Source organism: Dasypus novemcinctus, chromosome 1, assembly GCF_030445035.2.
Source record: "Dasypus novemcinctus isolate mDasNov1 chromosome 1, mDasNov1.1.hap2, whole genome shotgun sequence".
NCBI lineage: Eukaryota > Metazoa > Chordata > Mammalia > Cingulata > Dasypodidae > Dasypus > Dasypus novemcinctus.
Window position 1 is genome coordinate 117,470,304 of NC_080673.1, and position 14,349 is coordinate 117,484,652.

Consider the following 14,349-nt stretch of genomic DNA (forward strand, 5'->3'; position numbering starts at 1 on the left):
AAAACTATTGCATCTTACAGAAAGTCATTTTCTCAGGTTCATAGGGCAGTTTCCTTACCAAAAGGTTCTGGCTGGTCCTGTTTGGTTTACACAGTTACTTTTTAAAGAGGAATGGACTATCCTTGTGATTGAGGGTTCCATCAGTGGAGTCTGGGTAGTTCTCAAAAGGAACAATAAAGTCCTATTACAGAAATGGGGAAAGCAGAATGGCAACCATGAATACTTAAAAACCAATCATTTTCCACTATTAGATGTTGATTCTTACTGATAGATGTCAACTTTGCTCCCAGATTTTGGAGTGGGTTTTACTGTCTACTCATTTGAGTAATATTTAGATGATTGAAATGGTCTTTTACATCATCTATACACTTTAGAAAATTTTCTTAAATTTAATTTCTTAAAATTTGATCATGTAACAATAGTTGAAAAAGAAACAAAAACTCACATCTAAGTAGTTGTTATTCTTTACTGGATAAAATCCAAACTCCTTATTTTAGGCCTTCAGTAAGTTGACCCCAGTCTATTTCTCCATTGCCATCTCCCAATCCAACACACTATGTTTGAGAGACCAAAGAATAATTCATTTTTAAAGAAAAAGAACAGATATTGACTGGAATTATAGTGTGTACTAAGCACAGTGCTTATGTAGAGATAATTGTACCCACCATAAAACTCCCATGAGAGTGTCTCCTTCCATTCATTCTGTACTTACCATACTGTATTTTATATTACTATAATTTTATGAATATATACACTGTCACCTTATACCTATATATGCCTTAAACCTCTTTATTTCTTATCATCTTCCTGGAAAGTTCCCTCTTCTAGGAGCCTCGCAGAACATCTTATAGGTGGTAGGTGATCAGTAAACATTTATGGTTAATAATGATCTGTGGTTATGTAATTATTTTTACCAGCTATCAAAGTTTTAACCTTTCAAATACTATGAAATGTTAAATTTTGAGACATCCCATATTAAACAGGTAATCTGTTATATTACATATTTGAACTTTGTGTAAATACCTTTACTTCTTCAGACTCTTTTCAAAGTACTTACAAATGAAACATTTAATCTAGAAGCCTCATTTGTATACTATTAATATCAATAATAAGAGATTTTGGAAGAAGAATTTTAAATGAATCTAATTTCTTGCTTTCAAATCATGGAGTTATGTTTAGTATCTCTTGTATCCAAGTCCATTTATTTAATGGCATGTGTGTACTCTGTGATAGGAGCTAAAGATGTTTAAAAATACACTTATTCTCCAAGCAAGGAAATCTCCCTTGCCTTTTAAATGCAAACTTTGGGATATTACATTTTCTGCTTCTTGGCTTTTCCCTTCTAAGAGTTATAGTAGGTATGGCTTTAATTTTATAGATTTTTTGGTTTTTCCAAATCACTCAATAGAAAATTTTGATATAGTTATTGGATAATTTTAATTCACTTCCAAGAAATATTTGTAGTTTGGATAATTTCTAAATTATTAAGGACAGGAGAATAAATGTGACTATATATATATTGACATATTAATATACATATTTTAAAATATTTTCAAAGGTTAAAAAAATTCATAAACTCATTTTTCAATAGTATAAGTAATCAACTTTTTTCATTTAAAAATTTTTGAAGTATATCATTCATACCTGAACACTAAGTGTATAGTAAAAGTTGGACTTACAAAACAAACATTCATATCATCATACAGCATTCCCATGCGTCACCCTACCACCAACACCTTGCATTAGTAATCAACTGCCTTTAATTCAAGAAATTATTGTTTGTGGATATTAAAACTTAAAAAAGCCCTACCAAGCAAAGGCAGGGCAAACCAATTAAACTGAGATCTTTCCCCCAAATAGTAAAACTGCAATTCATATTGGTTTTCCAGAAGGTTATCTGTAATAATGATAAACAAAACAACCATGATTTGTTAGCTCAAATTATCAGAAATTTTCGTTCTACTTTCAAACTGCAATCTGTCGAGTATTTTTGTTTAGTGGGTATTTATTCAGAATTTTCATGAGAAACAAGGAAGCAGAGAAGAGGAATTAGTGCTGTACAAATGACCTCTGGGCAAGACTCCAATGCTAACTTCTTCTCTGGGGTAAAAAGACCTTGCTTGTCCTGGCATTTAGAGACAGTGTGTGTCTCTCAGGAGGCTGTTTGCAAAATCCTGTGATCGTGGAAACACGGAGGCTGAAAGCGTTGCCCGGCCTTTGGGTCTGTCGGTGTTTGCTCCTCCGTGCTGCTGTGGGAGGCACCAGCATCCTCAGGTGTCTCCCGGGTTGTGCAGAGCTGCCTGACGGCCAGCGAGCCTTGTTCCTCCACATTTGCCTCGTCCTCACTTTCCCAAAAATCACAGTAGCTGCAGCCGCACACGGACTCTCTCTTCCTCCTCCTCCTCCCCCCTCCCCTCCCCAGACCTCGCCGGGCTCTGACGTCACGTGCGCTCCTTCAGTCGCCATGGCAACCGCGCTCCCCGCGCGCCGTCCTCCCCCGGTCGGTTCCACAATGGTACAGGCAGCATCGCGCTGCACAATGGTTTCCAGGCGGTGAAAGAGGGTGATTCAGCAAGGCACTCTTCTTCTGTTTGTTTGTTTTCTTTTTTAAACCGCCCCTTCTCTTTATTTTTATGGGGGTGGGTGGTGCTTGTTATTTGCTTTCCTTTTTCTTTTCCTTTTTCCTTTTTCCTCCTCATCCCTCAATTCCTAGGGGGCTTTGAGTGACTTTAAGACTGGATTTTCTTGGAAATCACCTGTCCATCATTAATTTTAAACAATCTCCCCGTCTCCAAAGAATCTCTTCCTTATTACAGTTTGGAATGTGGTTAATGAAAAACGAGTAGGGAGGATTTCTGGGGCAAACACTGCTGGACCGCGGTCGTAGTTCTCGGGCACGGAATGGTAGGTGGCTCTTCGCTCATTTCGGGTCTAGCCTGTTTGTGGAGGGTGGGGTGATGCCTATTGATTGTTTCTGGTGGGGTGGGAGAGTGAGTGGTGGGAAAGGGGGCACGGCGGGGTAGAAAGCGGGTGAGTGAAGTGAACTACCTGAGGCAAGACGCCCCCAGGCTTTCTGTCTGCGTGGAGCATCTTTCCGGGACTCGGGTGTGCTGAACCCTTTCTGTTAGGAGTGAGGGGTGGCAGAGGGTGGGAGGGAGCATCCTTACTGTGACCAGGGGTCTCTAGACCAATGCCAAGCTACAGAGGGAGGAAGAGAGATGGAGCATCTGTGCCTGCCAGAAGTGCCAACCTCAGTCCAATATCTGGGAGATGCTAGGGGTTCCATAGGGAATTTAAAAAATAATGTATTTAAGCATACCTTGACTGAAATAAATATTTTGTAATCTATTTAATAGGGAATGGAAATTATATATTTTTAGCTGTAAAACTAATGGCACAACTTTTAAAGAGGGACCCTAAGCTAAATTCCTGCTGGGGAGAGGAACACAGAAAGGGATCAGGTTAGAGATGAGGCAAATTGGCACAGTAGTCACGGAGGTAAGGGGTCCCTTTAAGAAAGTGATCTCCTAGTCACAGCAGGCAGCATTTTTTTTTTAATGGCAAGATTCCCAGGTATTCTGTGCTGGGATATTGTGTCCCTGAGAAATGTCAGAGCTCTTTCGGAAAAAAAAAGGAAAGAAAGAAAAGGAAAGGAAAACATATATCATCAGAAACAAGTATGCCAATATATTTATCAGCATCTATGTGACATGGGAAAATCTTCAGGTAAATCAGGATATAGATATTTTAAGAAAATTATATATATATATATATTTTTTTTTTTTGTCCAGAAATTTAAATCGAGATTGAGTCTCTGTTTCTGTCTTTTTAAATCGATAACTTAGCAGGGTATTACAATTTAACCACAGAATAAGAAGGGCATATCCCATGGCAGTCTGCTCTGAAGCAATCACAATGTTGTTTACATGGACTGCCTCTGCTGCAGAGTCTCACAGGGTCTGTGCAGCAGCCTTGACTGCCTCTCCTCTGCTGACTCTAACTTTTATGAAAGAACTGAAAAGAGACAGGCTAAGTCATATGGAACAGGTCACACACACAGAGCAGAGGGAAGGCAAATAGGTACAAATACACAAGACATTGCCAGACCAAAGTCCAATTTCTCTCTCCATAACTCAGTCTGCTGGTTGTTGGACCCTGCAAAGCCTCATAGAATGCTAATCAACATATTAAAAATGGTTGGAGGAATGACTATTCCTCTTAGAAAGGCTTCTGTAAATTTTCTACCCTAGTTGAGTATTTATGTTGGATATGTAGATAGTGATGCCCATGAATGAGTTCACAAGCATTTGGCTCCACTTTAGAACCATTGGATTTTAGGTGCTATGCAGTTTGGATGTAGCAATTTTGTTGCCTCTGGCATGTATTCCCCAGTCTATCTTAATTCTCACTCCTAAAATTGACATAAAGTACTGGGTTAGTTTATTTTAACACACAGGGCAAACTGGTTTTTTCTCCCCCACAATGAGACTAAAAAATCAGATAGAAATGATGGTTTGACTTAGATATTAGAGTCTTCATGCTTCCTCATTTGCATATCACTGTCCTCTTGTTGTAAACTCTCTTTAATTTGATGGGCTCTTTTTTTGACAAGATCTTTCAGTTTCAGTAAAAAGATTCCTGATGATGGGGTAGTAAGAAATGATATGTAGAGTGGAAAAGTCAGCTGCCTCCAGCTTCCTGCTTGCTCACCCCCAAGCAGCATCTGCTGCTGAGAGGAGTGTGTTGGGAGGAGGAAGGGGATATTTGTGAACAGATCCCAGAGGGACTGAATGTTTTTTTGCTGTCATTGTCTGGTATGTCTGCAGCTATTAGTATTTAATGGTTTCATAGTATGTGGTCAAGGTTTTTCAAGGTTAGGATGAATTGAAAGTTGATCAAGGATGCTACAATATATGTGGCTATTTTAAATTTGTAGGAAAATTCATGGGCTTCCTTAGTCAGTATATCCTATAAGAATATCTTAAGCAAAAGGAATCTGCCTAACCTAAGTAATCTGAAAAAAGCTTTCCGTATATTAAGACATATATATTTTTAAAGTTTTATTGTGGCCTTCACGTAAATGAATCTTTCTTTGGATGTTAGCTTGGTTACAAAGTCTTTTTATATTGATGGTAAAAGATAATGACAAATTGGGGGCTTCTTATTCGTTAAATGTGGGGGCAGATTCCGTTCCTAGATCTGACTTCAGATCATGTTTGTAACTAAAGGGCTTTCATTAGAATTGGTATGTGCAAATTGAATATCTCTTGCTTGCTAATCAGGATATGGGCTCAAACTGAGAGACTTCCTCCAATTAGAATAAGCAGTATACAAACTGACATTTTAAATTCTGTCTCCATTGTCCCTACTCTTTCCTCTTGCAGTCTCCTTTAAGCTTTTGGTTGGGTATTGCAACTCTTTTGCAAAAAAAGAGGCCCAAGGTGTCCAGCAATGACACATGAATGGAGCACAATGCTGTATTTGCTGCAGCCTTGCTGAGCGCCCTCTCTTCCCACCACACAGGCATCAGTTACACCTTGCTCTGTGGGACCCATGGCTTGTGGAAAAAGTTGGACCTACAGACTGTTAGAAGGAAATGCTTGTTGGTAAAGAGGAACACAATACATTTGTTTCTTAGGATAGTAGGTATATTTATTGAATTACATAAGTCTGAGATGAGACTTTGGTGTTGATTCAGACAAAAGATCATGCTGCATATTGATTGCTTGGAAGAAAATGCAAGTTAGAATTGGAGCCTGTATTTTCAGAATTTACCTATTTATACATGTTTTCATAAAGTTATAAGGTTTTGACTAAAGATTTTTCAGCTTTAGTAAATATTAACCTTTTGAGAAAATCAAGGCAAAGAAGGGGAAAATGAAAAAAAATCTATGTTTGGCTACTATTATTTTTCTGTATTTAAAATAGGGAAGCTTCTTTCTTATTGTGAATCTTGGTAGAAACTCAAAGTGGAGATTTCAAATGATAATGAAAATCTCTGAAAAGGAAGAAACATTTTAGGTTTAAAAAATAGACTGCAAACTTATACTTATTTTTGGTAAAGGCTTTTCTGGTTTGATATTTTGGGCCCATAACAATCCACTATGACCTTTCTCACTGCTCCCTGGTGACTATGAAATGTAAAAGTCATAGGTTTATATAAATAATGCTCCTAGTAATGGAAATTAAAGTACTGAATGGAAAAAAAAAGTGGCTGAAATCTTCTTAGAAACATTCCTAACCATAGCTGTTCCAAAATCCAGTGTGCTATGCTAGTTTAAGGGGAAGCTCCCCTACAGAGCCATCAGGCAATTGCAGAGTGGCCTGCACAGTATTTGATATGTGTTTTCGATGGGAAGTAGAAGAAAACAGCAGTGACTTAAAAGTGCTAGAAATCCATCTTAGTGACTTGTCTTCACAGATTTAAAACTATCTCCTGGTTTGTGGATGTTAGCCTGTCTGGGAGCTTTATATACTTGAAAATGGGTTTCTTAAAGCATTTGTCCTCCTCTCATACACTGTAAATCAGCTATAAAAGTATTGATAATGAATAAACCTCTTGGGTCTGTTTATTTGGCAATTTTTTTTTTCAACATCTGTACTTCCTCCATCATGGTTCTTATCGCACAATATGGTAATTGTCTATTTGGTTACCTGTATCTTCTATTAAATTGCAATTTTGGACAGGAACTACCTGTGTCTGTCAGCACATAGCAGGGACACAATAAGTATTAGTCAAATGAATATCTTCTATGTACAGAGTTGTCTGCTAAATGTTGTGGAGGAAAAGATAGAGAAATTGTAATGCTAAGTTCCCATCATTGGGAACTCATTGTCATTTGGGAAGACATAATACCACAATATATAGAAAACATTTAAATAATAAGAAAGATGGCATGTGATTAAGAGTCCATATTAGTGGTTTGACAATAGGTACAATAGGAATTCAGAGGAACTAGAAATTTACCTCCTCTGGAATGTTGGTAGGTGAACTGTAGGCCACTTTGGGATGACTGAGGGTGGGAGGGTACTGGGGATATATGCCTAGCAGCATTTATAAACACCTGGACAAGCAAAGAGACTCTTATTTAGGGACATTGATGATGTTTTATTTTGGGTATGGTGACCATACTTTCTAAATCATACTTTCCAGAACTTATGGTTTGACAATGGGTTGAACATTGGAACCTGGCACAGTCTTGGAGAATCTGGTCCAACATGGTGCTGGGAAGTAACAAGTGATAAGGTTGAAAAAGTTGGTTTGAAACTATATCAGGTTATTGAGGACAGTCTCTTTCCAGCTCAGACCAACTTCAGCCTTGCTTCATTTTATTTCACATACTTTAGTGGTTTTCAAACTTCTCCTCCTCCTCTGCTTTTTCCTACTTTTATAGGTAACTATGTAACTCATTGCTCTAATGAAATCTAATATGAAAAGCAGAATATGTAAAGATACATGTGTAAACATATGTAACAGTGGAGTCGTCCTCATTGAGGCAGGGTGCGGTGCCTTGTATCACAATACCAAGTAGCATATCCACCAAAATAATTATTTGGGCTTTTGTTCAGATTTAAAAATATCCGGTTGTTTGTTACTGATAACAGGAAATTTCTTGTGCTTGCCATAAATTCTTAACAGAGTTAGTTATCTTGAGTTGTTTTATCTCCCACCCGCTAATTTTCTTTGATTTCAGTTTTCTAAATGCAGGTGAGAGTCCCATTTAAGTCTTAAGACAAAACTCATGATGTGTCTTCTGGCTTTGGTTTTAGGCTAGTGTGAGAAACTCCAACAGCAGGGCCGTCTCAGATCTTCGTTATGGCAAGTTATGCAAGAAGCTGTTGAATTAGACCCATTTCCTTTTCCTTTAGATGAGAAACCATACAAGCAGTGGTGAGTAGAACATTTAAAAAATTTCTGAGTGGGAAACATGATATATAACCAAAGTTAAGTGTTGCATATGACTTAGTGCTTGGATATGAAGAAATACTGTTCCAACTAATATCAATGGAGGAAATGAAAATCAATAGGACAGGTTGTGTAATTGATGGCATGGTACTGCTAATATCACATATAATAGTGTGACGTCTTACAGATGCATAGGTACAATGTGTAACACCATGATGCTACCCCACAGACTCTGTAAAATGGCTGTAATTAACAGTTTCATGTGGCTGAGTAATAGTTGGGTAGCAGTGTTTTTAAGTGGCTTTTATTATTTAGGACATAATTATATATTTTACTGATTCATCTCCTCTAGTAGAAAAATTAGTTCTGAGGTAAATTATGATGCTTAATTCCTTTTGGAATGTTATATGTTATGTTTTGTTATGTTATGTTATATAAAATCTTTAGAACTAAGAGAAGGAAAATACATCACAGTTTTAGAAAACTCAATTTATGGAAATTTTAGCCTATAAATCATTCTGCTTAATAAAAACAATATTAAAAATAGACCCAGTTGGTCTGCTTTGTTGGAATAATTCTTAGAGCTTCTTTTTATTTTATGAAAATACCAGCACACACAGGCAGAATATCTTTTTTAATCTAATATTTGATGCTTCCTAGTCATGACTAGGAATCAATAGGCTCCAGCAGAGATGAATGAGTTATAATCTGTCAGATAGCATCTTTGAGAAATAGAGTATGACAGGGTGCTTGTAAGATTCCAAAAGAAGATGTTTCGAACTAGTGAGCAATTTCTCTCTTTCATTTGCCTCGTGGCTTATATAACTCTGGGTAGGTAGGCTGCTCTGTGAGTTAACGTATGGCCTATAACTGCAGAAGACTGATGAAATTAATCTTACAGTTATTTCACATGATTATTTTTATTATAGTCTTCCTACAATTACATTGAAAAAGCAGATATAGCATTCATCATTACTATGTTGTGCTTAATCAACACGTTTATTATAAAGGGTGAATCATATGTAATTGCCAATAATCAACTACTCTTGACTTAAAGTAAGGGCAATTTTATAGCATTGAACCTAATATTTTTGGTTTATATTTCCTAGTCCTGTAAAAAAATCATTTTTATTATATATAAAATTTGTTTATTCCTTTTATGATGTTATCCCCATCTTAAACATTTATTCATTAAGTGAACATTTATTGAGAGGCTGTGATGTACATATCATGCCTAGCTCTAGGGATACATGAAAGATACAGTCTTGACTTAATGGAGTTTTCAAGCTAAAAAATGTGGTATGTACATTGTGGTATTAAACAAGGGATAGGTATATCCTAAAGAGTGTGGTACTTATCAAGTGCTATTAAATGAGTAGACATAGGGTGTGAGAGGAAGCACAACAGAGGAGAACCTAACACAAAGGAAGGCAGGGATTTGTCAAGGAAGGCTTTTTAGAAGAAGTCATATTTAACAGAATGTTAAGGACAGTAAGAGGTTAAGAGGAACAGAGGAATTAATGGGGGGTTTTGGAGCATTCGTCAAGGGTACATAAGTGAGAGAGAGCCTGGTTTTTTTGAGCTACTACATATCATGTAGAATGGTCGGAACATAAATGGGAGTGGCAAAGTTGAAGCTGAAGAGGTGTATGTGGAAATATCAAGAAGGCTTTCTTAGACAACATTAAGGAGTTTGGATTTTATTCCCAAGTGATGTGCTATTGAAATATTTTAAGTAAGGGAATGTCATGATCAGATTTATTTATAATTTATTATTTTTATTTTTTCTTTATTAGAGAAATTGTAGGTTTACAGAATAATCATGCATAAAATTCAGGATTCCCATATACCACCCTATTATTAACATCTTGCATTGGTATGGAACATTTGTTACCATTGATGACAGCACATTTTTATAATTGTACTATTAATTGTAGTACATGGTTATAATTGTACTGTTAAATGTAGTACATAGAACTTAGTGTTCACTGTGTAGTGTATGCCCATGATTTTAAAAAATTTTTTATTCTGTTACCATGTATATAACCTAACATTTCCTTTTTTAACCACATTCAGATATATATTTCAGTGCAATCAATTATGTTTACAATATTGTGCTTTGGTCACCACCATTAATAACTAAAACATCATTCCAAATAGAAATCCTGTACATTTTCAAGCCTTACCTATCCATTCCCTGGTAACCTGTTCTCTAGATACTGACACTACAAGTTTGCATATTTTCATTATTTCAAATCAGTGAGATCATACAATATTTGTCCTTTTGTGTCTGGCTTATCTCACTCAACATGATGTCTTCAAAGTTCAACCATGTTGTTGCATGTATCAGGACTTCATTCATTTTTACAGCTGAATAATATTCCATTGTATGTATATACTGCATTATGTTTATCCATTCATTGGTTGATGGACACTGTATTTGCACACTGAAGTTCATAGTGGTGCTATTCACTATTGCCAGATTAATTATCTATTTATTTACTTTTATTTATTTATTTATTTATTTATGTATTTATTTATTTGAGGTCCTGAGGGCTGGGGATTGAACCTAGGACCTTGTCATATTTGGGAAGCTGGCACTCAACCACTGAGCCAAACTGAGTTGTTTTTTGTTTGTTTGTTTGTTTTGCTTGTTGTTTGTTTTTTTTTGTTTTTTCCAGGAGGCACTAGGAACCAAACCCGGGACCTCCCATGTGGGAAGCAGATGCTCAACTGCTTAAGCCACATCTGCTCCTGCCATATTTATTTTTAATTTTGAAGTACATACATAGAAGAGTATATAAAATAAATATGTACAGTTTAAAGAATAATTATACAGCAAATCTCATATAACCACCACTGATGTTAAGAAATATACTCCTGTGTCCCCTTTTAAGATCACATCCTTTCCTTCCCTACTACCCTATCTTTTGTTATACTCATTCTCTGTCATTTTTTTGGTAGGTTTTTCATCTATGTGCTTATCTCTAAACAATAAAGCTTAATCTTGCCTATGCATGACTCCATGATGTAATCATAACATATATGTTCTTTTTTTAAAATATATTTTTTATTTATTTTTAAAAGATACTTAGATTACATAAAATGTTACATAAAAAAATATAAGGGATTCCCATATGCCCCACTCCCCACACCTCTCACTTTTCCCCACATCAACAACCTCCTTCACTAATGTGACACATTCATTGCAACTGATGAACATATCCTGGAGCACTGCCATCAAGCATGGACCATAGTTTACACTGTAGTCTACCCTCTCTCCTACCCAATTCTGCAGGCCAAGGCAGGATATACAATGGCCTGTATCTATCATTGCAATGACACTCAGGGAAACATGAAGTCCTGAAAATACCCCCATATTACACCTCTTTTTCCCTCTTCTTACTACAGCACCTCCGGTAGCCACTGTCTCCACATCAATGATATAATTTCTTCATCGCTAGAATCACAGTAAGTCTATAGTAGAATACCAATAAATCCACTCTAGTCCATATTTTATTCCCCAATCCTGAGGATTCAACATATATGTTCTTAATCACCTGATTATTTTGCTAAATATTGCACAGGAGATTGTTCCATGCTGTTGTATGGATTGTGAATGTAGTTTATTCATTTAAATTGTTGTAGAGCATTTTAGTTTACAAATATACCAAGATTTACCTATCCATTGTACTGTTGATGGTCATTTGGCTTGTTTTTATATTACTTTTTAGGCTAATATAAACGTTCTTGCTCATAGATCCTAGTGCACTTGTGCAAGAGATTCTAGGATAAATATTGAGGAAGGGAATTATTGAGCTTTGGGGTATGTGCATTTTCAGTTTTGCTAATAATGCCAAGATGTTTTCCCGATTGGTTGTATCAATTTCTGCACACCCCAGCAGGCTATGAGAAGGTCCACATCCTCACCAACACTTGATTTATATGTTCTTAAATTTTGCCAGTCAGTTGGGTATGTAAGTGTGTCCATGGGAGTATTAGTTTGCGTTTTATTGATTACTAATGAAATACAACACCTTTTCCTTTTTTTAATCGGCTCTTTGATTTTTGTCTTTTGTGAAGTTCCTTCTCAAATCTTTATGAGAGTTGTCCTTCAAAAATGATAACTAGCATTTATTGTGTTCGTCCTGTGCCATAGGCACTGTGCCAAACATTTTATAAAATTTAATCCCCATGTCATCCCTCTGATTTCAAGGTAAGAAAACTGAGGGTTAGAGAGGTGAAATAACTTGCCAACAATTACACAGGTAAGAAACAATGGGCATAGCATTTAAGCTGAGGTCATTCTAACTCCAGAGTTCTACAGTTTCTCAAATAGTGTTTGGGAGGGGGTGTTAGACTGGGCCAGAGAGACTACTTAAGACACTATTGCAGTCCTCAAGTTAAGATATAGTAAGGGCAGAGACAAAGGAATTGCTGGTAGGACATATGAACAAAGCAGCTGCTCATGGTAATGAATATGGTAGGTGAAGGAAAGGCAGGATTTGAAGTCTCACATTTTAATACCTGTTGATTAGGTAGATTCAACATTAGGCACACAATGTATATTTTTATTCTAGGCATTGTGATGGGTGCTAAAATACATTTTATGATTTCGATTCAATAAGAGATTAATTTAGTTCATGGAATCATAAATTTTAAGACTTAAAGAAACTAATTCCTTTGGGTCAACTCTTCACTGTTTTAAGATGTGGAAACTGGTGTTAAAAGAGAGCAAGTAGCTTTTTTAAGATCACTTGGTATTAAGTACCAGATTAAGATTAGGTAGCAGGCATCCACAAAATGCGAAGAAGTAAATAACTTGCCTCATTTTTAAATTAATAGGAGAAAATGCACTCAGATGATATTATCGCCCAAACATTTCTTACATCAGTCCCCTTTGATTTAAATCAATGTCACACCCACAATTTAGACCCTCATCATCATCTTTAGCAGGTATATTTAAAGTAGCCTACATGCTCTCTTCCTGTTCCTGGCTTTACCGATGAAGCCATCAGATTTAAAAAATCTGATTTGCAGTTATTATGTAACTGCTCTGCTTAAAGGCTCTTTGATATGCTCCATCACCTATGTAGTAAATTACCTAGAAATAAACCATTCTCCCTTTCATCCCCAATTTAGACTCTAATGACCTCTCAGATTTCCTGGGGACAGTGCTCTGCTTCAGTGCTGTCACACATGCTCAGGGGTTTCTAACCTCTATGATTTACTTCATACAGGCCTCAGCTGCCTGGGACTTACCCCACGCATTTTTATTTAGTCCTTAGTCATCCTTTAAGGTCACCAGCAGCAGGGGCATCATTTGGGAGCTTGATAGAAATACAGCATCTCAGGTCCCACGCAGATCTACTGAATCAGGGTCTTTTAAACAAGATTCCCAAGTGAGGGTTGTTTTTTTTTTTTTTCACATTAAAATTTGAGAAGTACTCCTTTGACTCACTGTAGATTTCATCAGGTATTACCTCCTCCTGGAAAATTTTCCTGACCCTCTCTGCTAGGTGTTCCCTCTTGGTGCTCTCACAGTAGCCTGTGCATATCTACCTCACTGTATTACCACAATATTCTATTATCTGTCTGTTCATTGTTTGCCTCCCTACCTTAGCCTGTAAGTAATCTGAGCCAGATCTATATATCTTTGAATTTCCATGCCTGGCACAATATCAAATACTTGGGAGGCACTGGATGAATGATTGTTGAATGACTGTTTGATAAAAGAAGGAAGAGAGAGGAAGTGATAGATATACAGAGAGATAGCTAGAAACAGGCAGAGGAAAGAAAGACCCAGGGAGAAAATACATAGCCAAAGAGACTTACACAGAGAAATAGACTACAAAACAACATCAAAAATTGAATCTCTGGATATTATCTGTAAAGCAGCATGGAAGAAATTCTGTAATGTTAAACAAATGTGCCTTGTGATAAATGTGATTATTGTTTGTTAAATCCCTCAGAAACAAAGGTCACCTTAATTTCTCATTTAATACCACTATTTTTTTGTTTTTTGTTTTTGTTATTGTTGTGGAATAAATTTTGTCCAAGATTTGTTTTAATTTTCTAAAAAAGCATCCTACTATTCTTTTTCAAACCCAGAGACTGTTAGGAATGTTGTACATAGTTTTTGGTGTCCTGTTTAGGAAGGACATTCACAAAATGAATTGGGTCTGGAAGATGGTGATCAGGATAGGAAGATGTAGGAAATGAATCTAGTGATGGATAGTCAGGAGAAATTACAGTGTCTTACCTGGAGGCATTCAATGAGGGGGAAAGGGAAAGAGAGGGAGAGGCAGGACAGCTTCTTGCAAATATCTGAAGGGCTTTCATGTCAAAGAGGATGCAAGTTGATTTTGAGGCTGCATAGGGAACAGAAATGAGACCAGTGAGGTGAGGGTAGGTACCAGATGTAGAAGAACTTTCTGATCATT

The 14,349-nt window shown here is 36.6% G+C and overlaps 1 protein-coding gene across 12 annotated transcripts in view; it reads left to right on the top strand.

Moving 5' to 3' along the window:
• The first annotated feature begins 2,263 nt into the window (after window positions 1–2,263).
• Window positions 2,264–14,349, top strand: part of MAPK10 (mitogen-activated protein kinase 10) — a 366,398-nt gene continuing 354,312 nt past the window's right edge. For 5 of the 12 annotated variants that reach the window (XM_058296101.2, XM_004472695.3, XM_058296122.1 and 2 more), the window contains exons 1-2: window positions 2,490–2,904; window positions 7,771–7,891. The gene's annotated coding sequence lies outside the window, so the exon portion shown is untranslated. Of the gene's footprint in view, window positions 2,905–7,770; window positions 7,892–14,349 lie in introns of all 12 variants that reach the window. The other 7 variants (XM_058296112.2, XM_004472698.3, XM_058296139.2 and 4 more) reach the window with 5 other exon arrangements.